This window comes from Mirounga leonina, unplaced genomic scaffold (assembly GCF_011800145.1).
Source record: "Mirounga leonina isolate KUSES-001 unplaced genomic scaffold, KU_Mleo_1.0 Mir_93, whole genome shotgun sequence".
In the NCBI taxonomy this organism is placed as follows: Eukaryota; Metazoa; Chordata; class Mammalia; order Carnivora; family Phocidae; genus Mirounga; species Mirounga leonina.
In genome coordinates this window covers 22,674,118-22,693,264 of record NW_023270854.1, presented here as the reverse complement: position 1 = coordinate 22,693,264, position 19,147 = coordinate 22,674,118, and the positions used below count along the sequence as shown (strand labels likewise).

General features: G+C 42.6%; 2 pseudogenes; both read left to right on the top strand.

Annotated features, from left to right (window-relative positions):
• The first annotated feature begins 421 nt into the window (after positions 1-421).
• On the top strand, positions 422-1,335 carry LOC118004555 (annotated as a pseudogene).
• A 3,899-nt stretch (positions 1,336-5,234) lies between these two features.
• Positions 5,235-5,580, top strand: LOC118004619 (annotated as a pseudogene).
• Positions 5,581-19,147: the final 13,567 nt, after the last annotated feature.

Sequence of the window (19,147 nt, the reverse complement as noted above, 5' to 3'; positions counted from 1 at the left end):
CACACTACTTTTCAGATGGACAGAACTGAGTTTATCAATAGCATATATACTCAGTAATTCAACTAGTTAAGAAAACTCTTCGTCATGTAACTGTCATTCAGTCCATGTTTATCCACATTGTCCATAGGGATAGTTCGACAATGACTTCTTGAAGTCTCGACCCAGGAAAACGTTGGCTTCCCTTATAACTTGTCAGCACAGAAACAAGGTTAGTTTGGTAAAGCTTGTTTGATAAAAACCATGGTGGCATCAAGTAATTATGTTCAATCATTATCTTTTAAATATTGAAAGACATTTACTCTTTTAAAAATTGTCCAGGTCCTGTTTCTAGTAGGGAAGCCATAAGAGGAGGGACCCTTGAAAGACCACCAACTGGCTGCTCTTCCCAACACTTGAAGTGGCCACCATACTTGTCTCCTGAGGGGTCTGGCCACATAGCCGTCCACCCTCAGATGTGTTCACCTTTGCTATAGGGGGCCCCAAACAATATGGTGGAATACTCTATGAGTTTCATACTTATTGCCTTAAACCTTTAAAGATAAATGAGTTTCCAGAAAATATCATGAAAACCATTCCTCTTTGGACAGCTGACTCTGATTTGGTTGGATTCTGGAGTGCAAACTTTAGAGGCAGAAGGAATAAAGTATTTTATGTTTGGAAGTACGATAGTTTTGCTCATGGAAATGAAGTTCAGAAAGGTTTGACCCAAAATAGAGAATGCCAAGAACAATTTCTCATTCCAAATTTGGCTCTCACTGATAAACAAGAGTTTGAGATTACTTACGTGGTACCATGGTCCAAAATAGAAAAACCTCCAAAGGAGTCCATGAACTGGTTATTTTCCAGATGACACCTGATTGGCCAGCTCTGTGGGGTGATGCGTCTAAGAGGAAAGTTGATGCCCCTGTAGACTTAAGCTACATAAAACCAATTGGTGTTCTCCACCCAGAATACGGGGCAACCAGCAGAGTTCGTGTTCTTTGGTGAAATGAGTGTGGATAGTCATGTAGCTGGGAGACCTCAGTCTCATGAGAACCTCAGACTTGTGGTGGCTGTTTGGAAAGATGTCAACTACTAAGTGTCACAGCGGAATATGCTTCTGATTCCGATGTCATTTCACTGTTGAAATAGTTTCCTACTGAAATACGTAGCATTTCATCAAGTGCTCTTAAATGTGTCTGTTAAGGGGCTTAGATTCTCCCAAGAGATTCTCACTCTTATTTGAAGGAGGCGGTAATTTAATTAGCTACGTCCCTTGCATTTTTGAAAGCCTACCTGTCTTTTGCCACCATTGCTTCTGGAGATAGTTCTGTTCATTTCCCCCTGGCATTTAAGTATCTGTTACAAGTTAGAAATTGTTGCTGCTACTGCATGATCTTGATTTTTCATTTCTTTCGGAATATCTCTTCTTCTGTATTTTGACAACCCTTTGCTTTATAACATTTTATTATATTCCGATGATGATGTCACATTTCCATACCTGTGACAGTATTTTCACATTATTTGTACACAATGTCTAGCTTTTCATCATGTCTGTTTTTCTGAGATTTTTAAACAATTTCTTTCCTCAGTAAAGTTTATTTGGTGATATCAAATGTGATTCATAAAAATGTATGGGTCAAATATATTTCTTTACTTTGAAAAGTACAGTATCATCTGTATTAATTATTAGTCATTCTAACTTGGAAAATAATGTAATTAGGTCTTGGTATTAAAAAACTTTAGAAGACTTGTTGGTTTATATGGTGAAGTGTGTTCATTTAAAATTAATTTTACTGAGGTTCCTCAAGATGTTAAAAATAGAGCTACCCTACAACCCAGCAATTACACTACTAACTATTTACCCCAAAGATACAGATGTAGTGAAAAGAAGGGGCTCCTGCACCCCAGTGTTCATAGCAGCAATGTCCACAATAGCCAAAGGAGACAGCGGAAGGAGATGTCCTTCCGCAGATAAATGGATAAAGAAGATGTGGTTCATATATACAATGGAATATTACTCAGCCATCAGAAAGGATGAATATCTACCATTTGCATTGACATGGATGGAACTGGAGGGGATTATGCTAAGTGAAATACGTCAAGCAGAGAAAGACATGTATCATATGATTTCACTCATATGTGGTACATAAGTAATAGTGTGGAGGATCACAGGGGAAGGGAGGGAAAACTGAATGGGAAGAAATCAGAGAGGGAGACAAACCATGAGAGACTCTGGACTCCGTGAACCAAACTGAGGGTTACAGAGGGAGGGGGTTGGGGGGATGGGTTAACTGACTGATGGGTATTAAGGAGGGCATGTGTGGTGATGAGCACTGGGTGTTATACACAACTGATGAATCATTGAACATTATATCAAAAACTAATGATGTACTATATGCTGGCTAATTGAACATAATAATAATGAATAAAATGAAATAATTTTATTTATTTATTTATTTATTTTAAAGATTTTATTTATTCATTTATTTGAGAGAGTGAGAGAGAGAGAGAGCACATGAGAGGGGGGAGGGTCAGAGGGAGAAGCAGACTCCCTGCAGAGCAGGGAGCCTGATGCGGGACTCGATCCCGGGACTCCAGGATCATGACCTGAGCCGAAGGCAGTCGCTTAACCAACTGAGCCACCCAGGCGCCCAAAATGAAATAATTTTAAAAATAAAATTAATTTTACTAATTTTTACTGCATTTAATTTTAATTTTTTTTATTTTTTAAAGTTTATTTATTTTAGAGAGGGGTGGCGGGGCGAGGGAGAGGGAGAGAGAATCACAAGCAGACTCCCCGCCGAGCACAGAGCCCAATGCGGGGCTCGATCCCACAACATTGAGACCACCATGACCTAAGCCGAAACCAAGAGTCAGACTGAGCTCAACCGGCTGAGCCACCCAGGTGTCTCAACTTCATTTTAAATCACTACTTACCAAAGATACTTGGGACACCTCTTTGTTTTAAGGAGATATTTATGGCTATGGAAATACTCGCTGGAAGAAAAGTCTACATATCCGTAGAGAAATATTCCCAGGTCTGGATACTTTTACTTTCACCTTTCTGTAATCCACCCATTTCCTTTTTTTTTTTTTTTTTAAATTGGAGCATGATCCTGTTCTCCAAAATGCAGCTGCTTATACCCCACACCTTCCTCTGTGGGGCGAGATGTCATCCGCCTCAACGCATCTCAGTGGCCAGATATTTTCCTGTCTCCTTGCTTCTCTCAGGTTTCAATTTCCTATGAACCATATTTGTCCTAGCCTTCCCAGTTTGAAGATCACTTTCCTCGATAGAGAAAGTAATATAGGAGTTGAATTGCCCTACTTTTCTCTGCTAGCTTTCAACATGACATCATTTGCCCCCAACCAGCCCTTCCATCCTCCTCCTTCCTGCTCTGACCACGGCCCAAAGCCCCCTTGCAATGCCCTTACACCAATTTTTAAGCCTCAGGGCAATTTGGACTCTGTTTTTCCTAGGATCATTAGGACAGGCTAATATTCCTTGGTTATAAGTGCCTCTTTCCATAATTTAGGCATTTTTTTTAAAATCTGGGATTATGAGAGAGCTCTCTGCATGGTTTTTTGTTGTTTGTTTGCTTTGTTTTTTTAAAGGACACTTCCCCTTTTTCTTCTTGATCGATGTCATTTTTTTTGTTATGGACTGAATGTTTGTGTCCCCCCTAACATTCATAGGCTGAAATCTAATCCCCAGAGTAGTGGTATTTGGAGACAGAGCCTTGGTGGGGGGGGGTGATATGGTCCCGAGGACAGAGCCCTCCCGAAGGGGCTTGGTACCCTGATAAGGAGAGGCCCAGGGGCTGGCCTGTGCCACGTGAAGATAAAAGGAGAAGTCGGCAGTCTGTGCCTCAGAAGGGGGTTTTCCTGAGGACCTGACCATGCTGACACCCTGACCTCTGGCTTCCAGCCTGCAGAACTATGAGAAATAGATTTCTGTTGTTTATAAACCGCCCAGGCTCTGATACTTTGTGACAGCAGGCAAATAGACTAAGACATTTGTGATTGTTCAGGTAGAATTCTTTTTTTTTTTTTGTCTTTTTATTTTTTTATTATTTATTTATTTATTTATTTATTTTTATTCTTATGTTAATCCCCATACATTACATCATTAGTTTTAGATGAAGTGTTCCATGATTCATTGTTTGTGCATAACACCCAGTGCTCCATGCAGAACGTGCCCTCCTCAATACCCACCACCAGGCTAACCCATCCTCCCACCCCCCTCCCCTCCAGAACCCTGTTTGTTTTTCAGAGTCCATCGTCTCTCATGGTTCGTCTACCCCTCTGATTTCCCCCGCTTCATTCTTCCCCTCCCGCTACCTTCTTCTTCTTCTTTTTTTTTTTTCTTAACATATATTGCATTATTTGTTTCAGAGGTACAGATCTGAGATTCAACAGTCTTGCACAATTCATAGCGCTTACCAGAGCACATACCCTCCCCAGTGTCTATCACCCAATCACCCCATCCCTCCCACCCCACCCCCACTCCAGCAACCCTCAGTTTGTTTCCTATAATTAAGAATTCCTCAAATCAGTGAGATCATATGATACATATCTTTCTCTGTTTGACTTATTTCACTCAACATAATACCCTCCAGTTCCATCCACGTCGTTGCAAATGGCAAGATCTCATTCCTTTTGATGGCTGCATAATATTCCATTGTATATATATACCACATCTTCTTTATGGGTTTGATCACTTTTTAACTACAAATGATCTTCATGCTACAGTGGCCCATCTTGGGGTGGCCTGCCCTTGGACCCTAACACTTCCTTCATTTTTTGGCTGTTAATAGTTCTGCAATGATGATAGTCACTTTAACAGACCATTTGACTACACTAGGCTGGTTGTGCCTAAGGATTAGTAAGAAGCCTTCAAGTAGTAGCTGAAAGATCAGGGACCTCTGAATTTGGCAGATTTGGGTTCAAATTGCCACAGACCTGCTGATGATCTTAAACCATCCACTTGACTGGTCTGACTCATAGGGTTAAAAAATTGAGTCAATTATACAACTTTGCAGGGATGCTTTTAAAATCATTAAGAATGTAAAATTAGCTCAGTAAATGGTACCCATTGTCATTACTGCCTGAGTAATGTTTTTGATTTTTAGGGATATTTTCCTCTTCCAGCCTATGTGCTAATAATATATGTGCCTGAGCTTTCCTTTCTCGTTCCTGGCCATCCTAATGGCTGCTCTTGGTTGGCGCTGTCCTATGCCTAAGGCAGGAAGATGGGGGCCACAAAGAAGACAAAAAATTCTCTGGAGTCAATCAACTCTAGGCTCCAACTTGTTATGAAAAGTGGAAAGTACGCTCTGGGGTAGAAGCAGACTCTGAAAATGATCAGACATGGCAAAGGGAAATTGGTCATCCTGGCCAACAACTGCCCAGCCTTGAGGAAATCTGAAATAGAATACTGCACCATGTTGGCCAAAACGTGTCCATCACTGCAATGGCAACAATATTGAATTGGGCGCAGCATGTGGGGAATGCCGTAGAGTACGCACACTGGCTGTCATTGATCCAGGTGGTTCTCATATCACGAGAAGCCTACCAGAACAGACGGGTGAAAAGTAAATCATGCAAAATTTTTCTTTAATAAAACTGGCCGGAGCTTGTTTAAAAAAATGTGTGTGAGGGCACCTGGGTGGCTCAGTTGGTTAAGCGACTGCCTTCGGCTCAGGTCATGATCCTGGAGTCCCGGGATCGAGTCCCGCATCGGGCTCCCTGCTCGGCAGGGAGTCTGCTTCTCCCTCTGACCCTCCCCCCTCTCATGTGCTCTCTCATTCTCTCTCTCTCAAATAAATAAATAAAATCTTAAAAAAAAATGTGTGTGAGTTGGTAGTGTGAATAAGTTAAGCTACAATAGGTAACATTAGGGGTGAAACAGAGACATATTGGTGGCAAAGAGCATATTGAGCACATAGGTTCTGAAGCTAAAATGAGTGCCGTTCTGGACCATATATTAGCCTTGTGATCTTTGGCAAATGACTGGAACTTGCTGTGTTCCCATTTCTTTATGGGGACAATCCTAACTCATTGGTTTGTTATAAAGATTTGAATGAGTAAATACATGTAATTGCTTAGACTATCACCTGGCACATAGCACTTAATAGTGTTAGCCCTTATTATTATCATGCTGAGGATGTCATTATTTGAAGACAGAGCTGAGCATGCCGGAAGTACCAGCATTCCCATGTCAACCAGAGTATCTGAAACAACACCGAGAAACTCTCAGAGATGAACAGGGCTAAGGAAATGAACGAAAGAAAGTTACTTACAAATGTTCATGAGAATGCTTAGATTGATAAGTCCTTCCATTGGGAAACATAGAGACACATCTGGAGGGAAAGGTTTCAGAGTCATGATGCTGTAAGAGATTAGTTTATAAGGGCAACTGAACATTTACCATCAAGGTTGGGGTACATCTTGCTGAATCAGTACACCCCCATCTGAGTGGGCTATCCAAGTGCCCCCTGCCCTTTTAGGGGACTGGAGGTGTACGCTGTTCTCCAAGATGGATTGTCAGTGGACCCATGGGTAGGCAGTTATACATCTTTATAAATCCTTCTCCTCCCCTTTGTTTTTTGGGAGTCAGTCAATCCAGCTTTTAAAAGATGGGTGCTCAAAGGCTAAATTGTGGGATTAAAGTCAGGGATAGTTGCAAAAAGTTGAGACAAGGTCAGTGCCCTTCAGGACTATTCCTTAGACTCTAAGGGAACAAAACATTGCTCAGCGCTCAAATAAACATGTTTCCAAATGGGAGAGACTCTCCTCAGGGAATGAGGTTATTTGCCAGACAGAAAGAGACAGATAAACATATACCCTTCCTCCTTCAATCTCGTAGTTGGGCAGGTGCTTTACTCATAACCTGATAACCTGATGTCCTTTACTTTCAAAACATAATCATTTCTGCACCCTAGTGAATACCAAGTCCCTTGTCACATATGATCTTCTGATTTTCCCCTTTCAGTGTGGTGGACCGAGCCAGATGCCCCAAACCTCCAACCATCCCAGCTAGTCAGTGTAGCTTGTGGCTTAAGGGAACACACCAGCCCTGAACTATCCGTCTGAATCTTGTCGCCACCATTTCCCACCTCTTACACCTTGACCAAGTGTGTGTATCATTTTAAACCTGGGCATGGTAATAACACCTAACCCCAAAGGTGTTTATAAGGATCAAGTGAGTTAATACAGTGCCTGGCACACAGTAAGCCCTCAGCTCCTTTACCTTTATCCTTTGAAAGCTCTTAAGGAACTGGTGGTTGTAAAATGAGAAACTTTTCTTTGCTCAGGAATTCCTCCCTCTGCCTTCCATAAATATTCTTATTTATCAAAAGTAAAAATCGAGGTGGATTTTTGGGAGAGTCTGATCTATTTAAATCTAAGTTCTATATAAGGTTGAATTAATTCAAAATTCTACTGACTCCTCAGAGTTGATTCAAAACACCATTTCCTCTAGAAAGCCTCTCCAGCTACTCTGAATTGTATACGGAGCCGCACTCCCAGTTGCCCATTACATACGTGGCCCAAACTTTATATGTTGCAAACCGGCTGACATCACATTTTGCATTTTCTTCTCCTGTTTCATCTGAATAAATCGTTTGTTCTGAAATATATTCCCAGGTAAATGAAGACAGTATATGCTCAACATTTAAAAAAATATAATGAAATGAATTTATTTCTCTTTTGTAATCCAAATCTGGCAGACAAAGGGCAAACTGGGTGGTGTCATTTTAAAATCATCATCAAGGGGCGCCCGGGTGGCTAAGTTGGTTCAGCTCAGGTCATGATCTCAGGGTTGTGAGATTGAGCCCGGAGTCAGGCTCTGTGCTGAGCGTGGACTCTGCTTGAGACTCTCTCTCTCCCTCTCCCTCTGCCCCTCCCCCTCCCTCTCTAAATAAATAAATAAATCATCATCATCAAAAAAGAGTCAGGTCAGGTTGTTTGCCTTTAAGGTCTGGCTCCCCTTATTTTGCTTTAAGATGCCATGCAAGTTCTCCAAACTCTCCGAATCTTTATTTCTTCACCTATAATAAGATCATGGAGAGGAACTAAATGGCATAAACCACATGCTCAAGTGCCTGGACTCAGGTGGGTTCTGGACAAATGTTGGTTCATAACCGGTGTCTATGGACCCCCTCTTCTCGGTCAATCAGACAACCTTGAGTTCCACCCACCCCCTTGTGTCCTAATCAATTGACAGCCCAATTGAGTGATCAGTTTCCGAGAGCTTTTTCTATCAGTCTTAGATTTTGGTTGGACTCCCAAGGCCTCTTTTATGGCCCTTTTCAACTCTTAGTGGTTCTTAAGCCATATAATGATAAATACTACCTGAGTGCTTAGTAAGAATGCAAATTCCAGGACCCCCGCTTGGATGATCCTGATTCCTTAATGCCAGGAGGGGCTCAGGAATCAGCATTTTCAGCATGCACCGAATAATGGCACCAGGTGATTCCCATGCAAGTGCTGCAGGAAACACACTTTAAGGAAAGAATTGCTAGTGAGGTTTCTAGGTCCTAGAAATAAACTCCTCATCTGTGCTATCCAAAAAAAGTCTCTAAGCAGGGATGCGTACATAGACTTTACACACCCTGTGAGCTCCCTGAAACTGAAGGCAAGTCACATGTAAATAGATTTGTTTGGGGAGATGTTTAACTTTAGCTTTCATCTTATATACTTTCATAAACTCTCTATCCCACAGCTCCTGCTCAGCAAAAACAAAACAAAACACTTAAGAGCTATATCTCCATGCTACAAGCCATTTTCCACCCAGCCCTCAGGGTCTATCTATCTCAAAAATAGCCAACCAGACAGAGCTGTGTCAACAATTAACCTATCCCCTCACGGAGTGATCTCACACCAAAATCTCATCGCTTTTTATGGCTGACAGGTGGTTCTTCCTTGCCAGGCACAGCTGTATGCCATGGGTAGGAGCGGAGCATGCAGATTTGGCTTATCTGGCCTATCTTCAACAGTTCTCCAATTGGTTTACACCCCTACTGAGCACAAGTCTTAGAGAAACCCTGCTATCGCCCCTGTGTGGGTCCAACTGGGTGCCCAAAGAAGGCAGTCCATCAGGCCTTCTCTGGGTTGAAAACTGTCTGCCAAGGTCCACTGTTAGGAGTTCCGGTTTTCACAGGTTGCTCATGGATTAACTCCACAGGAGTCCAAATTATCTACACTGGGGAAGGCTTGAGTCCCTGTGTCAACCCGGTTATTCTCTCTCCTGGCCATACTGAAGCTCCCTTGGGCACTGAACTTAACCCAAGGTAAGATTTCCCTTTCTCTGTACCTGGGAACACAGTCCAAACAAATCAGCTCCTTGGGGGGTGGTGGAGAGCTTGCTCTCTGCTTTTACCCATTGTCCCTTTAATTCCATTTTCTCTACCCTAAGCTTGGGGGGTAAGACCTACCTGGACTAGTATTCATTTAAGTACTTCGTCTCCTAAGCTCTTCTCTTAAGAGAAACATCAAACATCATCTCTTCACGACCACCATGGCCACCAATGCCTGATTCGTCCTTTATGAGAATCCTGCTTCCCCTCTAATGGCCTTTGACATTATCCGGGGCTTTGGGACATCTATAAATGGCTCAGGTTATTTGCTGCTGATGCATGCATGTGTTCTTCCTCTGAGTGTTCTCTGTCCCAGTCTTTAGAGCTGATTACCTCTGGATTTCACGTTGCATGGTACTGGAGGGGGAGGAGGACGCAGAGGAGGGCAGTGGGACACTGGTGTGACCAAGTGGCTCTACCTGATATCCCTTGTGATCTCTGAACCACCCAAGCCACCACCTCTTTGGTCCCTTTTTGTCCTTTACTCCTATGACTAAAGCTTCCCTGGAGAAGTCCAACATTGACTCCTATGTGGCTGGTAAAAATGTGACTCTGGGTCTGGAGATGGTGGTGCCTTTTATATTCACTTGCATGCTTCCGATCGCTCTGTTCTCCTGCCTAGTAGCTTATCCTGTATGAAGAGCTTAGCAGCGCTGGGCTCTGGAAGAGAGCAGGCAAATATGGTGATATAAAATGCTAACAATAGCAGATGGCAGGAAAATTTCCTTTAAATTCAGATGAGCGGTTGCTTCTTCTGGTGGGTTTTTATTATTAAATTTATTTCCATCATTTGGCTAGATAGGTCTGTCCTTGTGCTCAACTTATCATGTGCTGAAATCATCTTGCTTTTAATATCTGAAACAAGGAGCTGTTCATTATACCAATTAAAAATATATCCATATGGTCCCATGTGGAATTGTCAACTCAGTTACACAGATGTAGCCTTCATGTTTGGAGGGAGTGAATGCTCACCTTATTCTAGAGAAAATGGTAGGCTTCTGAGATTTTTAGTCTCCTATCAACCATTTTCTTTAGGATACAGTGAACCTTTCTGGGGGCCAAAAATTATTGGTCCTTTAATTGATTTCAAATACATTATCTTTATCTTAGGCCCTGAGGTCCTGACTCTAATCTCGATCTTACAACTATTGACACATAGCACTCTTATATTAAGCTATCCCTGCTCCCACTGTGATTTTGTGATTTTTCATTTCCAGCATCTATTAGGAGGAACCAAAGTTCATCAAGTTCTTCGGAAATCGAATTAAAATGATTCTTTTATTTTATTATTATTCCTTATTAAAAGGAATTTATTTTCAAGCAACAGATTCTCTGCGATAAGATGGCTACAGAAAGGATAATGGATATCAACAGGGCATTAAAATGAAATGCCTCCTCTTTTTTCACAGGATCTCTAGGTACTAGGAAGGGACCTTCAGTGCTAGGGGAAGGCCATCATAGGTCATTTTGTGAACCCAGTGGTAATCCTCCTATTGAAGAGAGATGTGCAGTGAACCTGATTATTTCTCAAAGACCTGTCATTTTCCCAAGAGCTGGTATTTTCAGCCTCTTGAAGAACACCAACCACTGTTATCACAGCTCTAACTTGAGCAATCAATCAGGGGTTTGAAACATTAAACTCGAATACATAATTCCGAAGGGGATAATTTTAGCAAAATTCCCCCGAACCAAAGCCGCTTCAGTCAGCCCTTCTCCAACAAGAGGGTCACTGCCTGCTCTTCTTAACACTGACAATTCCGTCTCCACACTCCCTCCATCCTCCTTTCCAGCCAGAGGAAATGAGGTGCCAGGCCATGGGTTTATGGGATCCTTGAGAAGAATACCCAGCAGCCTTGAAAAAGAGGCAAATAGTCTACTCAGGAGAACTCCCAAGAGCAAGAAGTGACTCCCTCTTGTTACTTTGCTATGCAAGCTGCAATTTCCAGGGCAGGAATATCACACATGGAAAATGTGGTCTGGGATGTACCTCGGACCCTATCAGATGTCCTAAATGATACAACTTCTGCTTTAGAAACCCAACAAACCTGTTTACATTTAAATTCATTAGCTAATGTTCTTATGGCTAATCACATAACCCTTATTTCTTCTTAGCTAACCAAGGGGAAATGTATGTTATAGCAAACACTTTTACTTTTTTTTTTTTTTGTACCTAAATAGAAGCCTATAATTAGTCTAGAAAAGAAAGCACCATTTGGATCTCAAGAAGAGACCATTTGGAATTTGGGACATGTTTTCATGGCCTGGATTTGATCATCTAGGTCCCTGTCTTTAGGGTCTATTACAAGAACTAAAACCCATTTTTGTTTCTGTTTCTGGTAATTGCCTGTGTTGCAGTTAGCTAATGCATCCTGTCCAGAGTTATAAATGCCACTGAGCAGCCGTTGTTGTCAGATGTGAAGCTACTTGTCCTGCAACAAAAGGAACAGCAGCTGCAAACCCTATTCCCACTAAGGACTGGTTCCTGGAGTCTCTTCAACCTCCTAATCAGCAAAAGCTCAGCCATGATAATCCAAATATCCTAGATGAATGTCCTGCAGCCCAACTCTATACCTGTCCTTGGCCAAAGGGGGTAACTGAGGAAGGAAAGCAGCCCCTACAGCCAGGAACTCCCCTGGCTGTCAGTGGGGCAGTGGTGTTGTGAGGGGCTTCCTGTCCTTTAGAGCTCGGCTTCGGTGTGCCACTTTTGACCACAGACAATTTCAAAGAACACAAACCCCAGGCAAGGCCACCCAGAAAAGACACAAGCAAGATCATTCTGTAAACATGTCAGAACACAGACAAAAACATACACATTGTCTCTACCACAAAATGATTCAACTCCACCTCATCCTGGATCATACAAGCCTGATTTGTCTTTACCAATCCCAGCCTCAACCTCACTGCATCCTTATGGCTTTCTAGGTAGAAGAATTACCCCACTTTCTGACTGCATCCAAAGCAGAGCAAATCACATTTCCCTGTATAATCTGCAAATCACCACCAAGAAGCCCAAATTCCACATGCCCCTTCTAACACCCTCTTACTGAGGTCCTCTATCACTCCCCGCTGTGTACATTCTCTCTTATGGCAACAACTCCACACCCTGAACTGTGTTCAGTTGCAGATGTGTTCCTGGTGGTCTTTGGCTAAAGGGTATTGACATTGGCTTGTACTGTTTCATATCTCGGTAAGCATCATCCTCATCTCATCCATTCCCCTAAATGGACAGGGACCATGAAGTCATACTTGCCATCCTCCTCTCAACCGCATACTGCATCAACCACAGATCCTAATGACTTTACCTCGTAATAGCTCTCATAACCCTTTCCTTCTCTCTATCTTCAAAGCAAACTCTTTCATCCAAGTCCCAATCATCTCTTACCTTGCCTACTGCAACAGTCTCTAGTCTTCCTGCTGCTCCCATGACTCTCTCCAATCCGTATCTCATACTGCAGCCAGAGTAATCTTTTCTAACTGGAAACCTTACAGAGCCATCCTCATGTTGAAAGCACTGTAATGGTTCCTAAAGCCTCAGTTATTTAAAATGGCCAAGAGGGTCATAAGAAGTCTGATCAGCTCTTGCCTCTTAAGCCTCATGTCCCGTCATTCCCCACTCTTCTGATCCAGCCACATTGGCCTTCTCTCATTTCTTTGATCACCGTGTGCTTCCTGCTACCACAGGGCCTTTGCACATGCCATCTCTCTGAACGTTCACTGCCTTCTTCCTGCGCTGAGTAAACTCTTCTTCTCCTTTCAGATCTCATTTCAACTGTGTCTTGGGCAAGCCTCCTTTGACCACCCTAGGTCAGCTCATCTTTTTTGTATCTCATAGCACATACATCTCTCTGTGGTAGCACTTATCATAGTTGTAATTTTATTTGTATTGGTGTGATTTGTAGATTAATACCTGTCTGCTCCATAAGACTCCTTATACTCAGTAAGTGCTTAATAAATATTTGTGCAATGGGTGACAAGTCTCTGCTCTGCCACTGGGGAGCTGCCTCCTTTTGAACATGTCATTAAACTTTATTAACTATCTTACTCTGGTTGAACTACCATAACCACATTCCACAGACCTAGTGGCTTAAACAACAGATGCTTATTTTCTCACAGTTGTGGAGACTGAGAGGCTAAGATCAAGACGCTGTCAGAGTTGGTTTCTGGTGCCAGCTCTCTTCCTGGCTGGCAGATAGCCACATTCTTGCTATGTTCCTACATGGTTTTTTCTCTGTGCACAAGGAGAGAGAGAGACAGAGATAGAGAGAGAGAGAGAGAGATCTGGCATCTCTTCCTCTTGTTATAAGGACACCAGTCTGCTTGGATTAGAACCCCACCCTTATTTAACCTTAATTACCTCCCTAATGGTATCTCCAAATATAGTCACACTGGGGGTTAGAGCTTCAATATATGCATTTGGGGGGGCACAGCATTCAGTCCATACCTTTAATCCTTAGATTTCTCTTTTTTTTTTTTTTCCTGTACAGAGATGAATCATTGTCTCTATGAGATGTTATGAATGTAAATGGGACAGTGTCTGTGAAAGTCCCCTAAGCCATACAAAGTCCTAATCTGTGGAGGGTGGTAGGAGTCTACTCTTTGATCAAGAAAGGTTGTGGCTAATGTCCATTCAATTTAGAAAAAGTTTATGAATAAGAAACCTTATATTGGGGTGGGGATGGGGATTGTTTTTATCTTAACATCAGAAACATAATAGGTAGACTTGTGGTGTTCAATAAAGGGCTGAGCTTCTTGGACATCGTGAGTGCTCACAGCTGAATGGCTTCTGTAGGACACTCAGTGGAGTGGGAAGCTGGACCAGGAGTCTTCCACATTATCTTCCAACTTCGAGCTTCATCTTTGTCCTGTGCTGCGTGTTGCCTTTGTCTTGTTAGGAACGGGCCCAGAATTAATTTTCTCTGTCCATGCATATTAGAAGTCAGCAAGCTTTTGAAAAGGGCTACATAGTAAATAAATATTTTAGGGTTGGCAGGCTATGGGGTCTCTTTTGCTATGACCCAACTCTGCATTCCGTTGTAGGAGGAAAGCAGCCTTAGCCACTATGTAAATGAATGAGTATGGCTGGGTAAATAAAACTTTATTTATGGATACTGAAATGCAAATTTTATATGATTTTCATGTGTCATGAAATATTATTCTTCTTTTGATTTTTTTTTCTCCATCCACTAAAAAATGTAAAAATGATTCTTCTCTGGTGAGCCTACGAACACAGGCAGCAGGCTGCTTTGTTGACCTGTGATCTATATCGTTAACTCAGAATCTGAAATGCCATGAACTTCCTGGCTATCCTTAGACCACCAAGGCACACTGATGTTCAGGCCTGGCTGGAAAAATCTACTCTTCTCTAATTTGACTCACTGGCTAGACAGAACATTTACTTCAGTGTTTCCATAAGTTTCATTTTACTGCTGGCTGTGAAAAAATTACTTATCCATTTGCCAGATTATAACAGCTGATGCTAAGTTTCTTAAGCCAAACCTGGCCTTTTCCACAGTCCTTCTGCTTCTGGCCAGCCTTAATCTGGCCATCTTCTCCAAGCCCCTTAGCTGCTGCCAATGCCAAGCCCCCAACCTGTAAATCAGCCTCTTCCAATAAGTATTTCCAATCTCTAGATTTTAAAAATACCCTGATGCCATATTTAGATTCGATTACAAAGCATAGACATGCACAGAGAAGAAGAGAAAGGGAAAAAGTGACTGATGTTCCACCAGCAGCTCTCAGGCTACTTGGCAAGAATGTTCCCTCTGATTTAAGAACTGTGGGTAAATGGCACCATCACATTTTCCCAAATATCCCGAAAGTAGAATGCACAAAGCCTTCTTCAAATGTCCAACCGGACATAATTCTTCCATGAATTCAGTGTGTAAAATGGCAGAGCAGAGGTATGGAAAGGGATTGAAGTTTGGAGACAAGGCAGGTTATGGAAAACTGGAGTGTGAAGGATGAGCAGTCCCCACCTAGGAGAAAATGGGAAAGAACATTCTAGGCAGAGCAGACAGGACAAACCCCTTACTCTCCAGAGGTGCTTTTCTCCAGCCCAGGCCCAATCATGTCTTCACTTCACCCACAACCCGCTTGCCTCCTCAGCTACTCCCCTTCTTTCATGGTCCTCTCCTAGCTAGGCTGGCATACAATGAACTTGAGTCTGTAACTGGTGGGAGACAGGTGTTATAGCAGAGGGGAAGGACTTGAAGGCCAAGCATGATCAACTTTTGGTCATAGACAGGTTTCTGTGCTGAGAAGCAGGTTGATGGAAGCAGTGTTGCAGAAGGATCGGAAGTATGGCCATTGCAGAAGGGCCCTGGGATGTAACGTGAATTGGAGGGAAGTGGCTGGATTCGGGATGTCACCAGGAGACTTTGTTGGGGATGGGCTTTCTCCTTCCACAGCACAGCACAGGTCATACACGGAGTGATGGATGGGCCCAGAGACGGGCAAGAAGTGCATCTGCATACTCCACTCCGGCTCCAGTAGTGACAGAGAACAAGGCAGAGGCTTGGAGGGAAAATTTAACTTGCAGCTCACTCAGCCCTCCTGGGAAGAGCCTGGAATTGTTTAGCAATCAGGGAAATTTGGCCAACATGGCAGATGGGCAGGAGCAACACTTGTGCTTGGCCCGAGGTTGAAAATGAGGTAGGCTGCCATCATGCTGAGCAGGGATGGGAAAGCAGAGGCCCACAAGAAGGATGCAGTGAAAGCTGCCAAGGTGCACGTCAAGCAGGACTAACAGAGTTCCAGAAGCTGGAGCCAGGAGGAAGTGATAAATAGATACAAGGTTCCCTACGGAACCCTGGCAGGTAGAAGAGTGTTATCAGGAAATAGCCTCTTCTCACCATAGAGGGAAATTGGTTACTTGCCAGGCTCAGATACTTCAAAAGTTCCTTCCCTTGCAGGTAGACTCAAAATTAAGACGTCAAGTGATGGCAACTGTGTAACACTGTGTAACAACACTGTTGAACAGATAAACAAATGGTAGAAGCAGTGGGGGCAGCAGACCTGGCTCAAGCCCAGCTCATCCCCCCCAAATTGCCCTGATCTGGGGGCAGGCCACAGAACTTGCCAGACCTTTTCCTAGTGCATAAAAGAGGGAGGAGGGGTGCCTAACTAAATCATCTCCAACATTTCTTTCATATCTCAGTTCCAAACATTATGGTTGCTTGTGTATGTGTTAAAGAAATGATCACATTTAAAATGATGGGAAAATCCAAATAACTGTTAGTAGGGGAAAAAAAATGAGCACAACTCATTTGGAAAGCAATTTGGCAATCTACGTCAAGAGCCTTGAAAATGTTCAAAACTATTCTAAAAAGTGTTCTGAAATTCAGAAAGAAAATAAAAGTTCACTGTATTATTATTATTTTTAATAGTGAAAAGTTATCCAGGATTGGGGGGAGTGTTTGATAGTCTATACAATAGATCTGTTTTAGTCATTAAAAAATGAATATTGAGCACATAAAATGACAATTTTAAGTCATTTACATAGTAAACAGGGAAATTATTGAACTAAGTAGGGAAATGTTTATATTAGAATATTAAGTTTAAAACAACCAGAATCCCAAGTTATATAAAGACTAGAATCTCAATTATGTAAAAAGGCATAAACATATTGGAAGAAAATATTCATTTTAAATATTCTGGGATTATTGATTTCATTTCTTTCCTCTTTGTTCTCTTCTAATATTCTATAATAAGGCTTACATTACTTTCATTATAATAAAGACTGAAATAACTCAGGTTTATGATTATTAGTTGGTAGTATATATTAAGCTGTCAGAAAAAAATGGAAATAATCACAATTATAGAACTTCAGTTGTTATACAATAGGAGATGATGTACCATGGAGCTCAACAGTAGATGTGTTAGTGTGAGGGTCCCTGACCTCACAGTCAAAGCTCAAAATCAAACTTGTTCTTATATTTTGTGGCCATAGGGCCTGTAAGCACATTCCATCTCTGAATCTCAGGAGTATTATCTGTAAAATAGAAACTTGACAAATATTCATTGAATTCCTACCATGGCCAGGTACTTGTGAAATGCAGTCATGATACAGAATTAAAGAAAACGTGATTCGTGCTAATGAAAGATGCATAAATTAACGGGCATCTTCACTGAGTCTTTAAGCTCGAGCAAAAGGGGGAGTTAGTCAAATAAGGACATTATAGAGAGAAGGAACAGCAAAGCCACATCCAGGGACTGGGACTAAAGTGTGTCATGAAGGGAAGTGACCCGGCAGCACCCCATCACGGAAGACCGGTCTCATAGGTTTGTGTTCAAATCCCCACTTTGTCTCTTACTGTCTGTACGACCTTGAGCACGTTGCTCAATCTTTCTGCGCTTCATTTTTCTTTACTTAAGATGGAGATGATATTGAATACGTCTCATGAGTCCTCTGATATTCAGAGACAACTTTTATTTTTATTTTTTAAAATATTTATTTATTTATGTATTTTTTTTTAAAAGATTTTATTTATTTATTTGAGAGAGCGAGAATGAGAGAGAGTACATGAGAGGGGGGAGGGTCAGAGGGAGAAGCAGTCTCCTCACTGAGCAGGGAGCCCGATGCGGGACTCGATCCCAGGACTCCAGGATCATGACCTGAGCCGAAGGCAGTTGCTTCACCAACTGAGCCACCCAGGCGCCCTATTTATGTATTTTTAATTTAAATTTTAGGTAGTTAACATACAGTGAAGTATTGGTTTCAGGAGTAGAATTCAGTGGTTCATCACTTACATACAACACCCAGTGCTTATCATAATAAGTACCCTCCTTTAATACTCATCACCCATCTAGACATCCCCCACCCGCCTCCCTCCATCAAGCCTCGTTTGTTCTCTATCTTCAAGAGTCTCTTATGGTTCGTGTCCCTCAGAGACAACTTTAATATAGTAGGTGACAAAGCCGTGATCCATCTCTTCAAAAAGTATAAATTGCACGCCCAGTATGTACCACACATGGTGACATACTCGCTCTTCTACCTGGACTAAATGGTATTATTATTGCTCTTATTCATATTAATAATGTAATTATCGGAAAGCAGTTCTCAACACTTTCTGTGTGCCACGTAGTCCTATCAGTTTTCATTACTGCAGTGATTTTCAGCCCATGGGCACATCAGATCATAATATCAGACATCCGAGAGGGACATCAGATGGAAGATGTCCCTCTCAGATACCCTGTCATGCCTCTTCCTCCTTGCTGCCCCCTTGGGACACTCCCAAACCCCCATTAGCCAGGAGCTGTCACCCAGCCCAGAATGGGAGAGATGGAGGAGGGAAAAAAGCCAAACACAGACGCCTTCCGGAGGGTTCCTTAGAGACAGGGGGAATAATTATGACAAAGGTTTCAACAGCCACAGGGGGAAGGGAAGGGGGAGGAGAAGGGCGATGGAAAGGAGAGCCTGGTTAATTACGGAACAGATGCCCAGCAGCTCCTTGGGGTGAATGCATTAGGACAGGAACTGTCATCTCAGTCACCCCCTGGCATTCATTCACAGACTCTTGGGCACCCAGCTGGGGTTGGTTTCGTGTGGGTTTTGCCTCAGTTGGAGAAATCTACAAGTTCAAAGCCTTCTCCTTATTTCCAAATGGGATCTCCCTCCCGCCTTCTGCCCCTTCCTTCCCCACGCCGCCGCCTCCCCATCTTAACTCTCCCTGCACCCCACGGTGCCTGCTCTGCCTGCAGACAACTTTAATTGCTTTGCATGAACCCGTGCAGGAAAGCTAGCAGCAGACCTTCGGGCAAATGGGAGGAGGGGGCTTCCTACTCTGGCTCCCTGGCCGCTTCCCCTC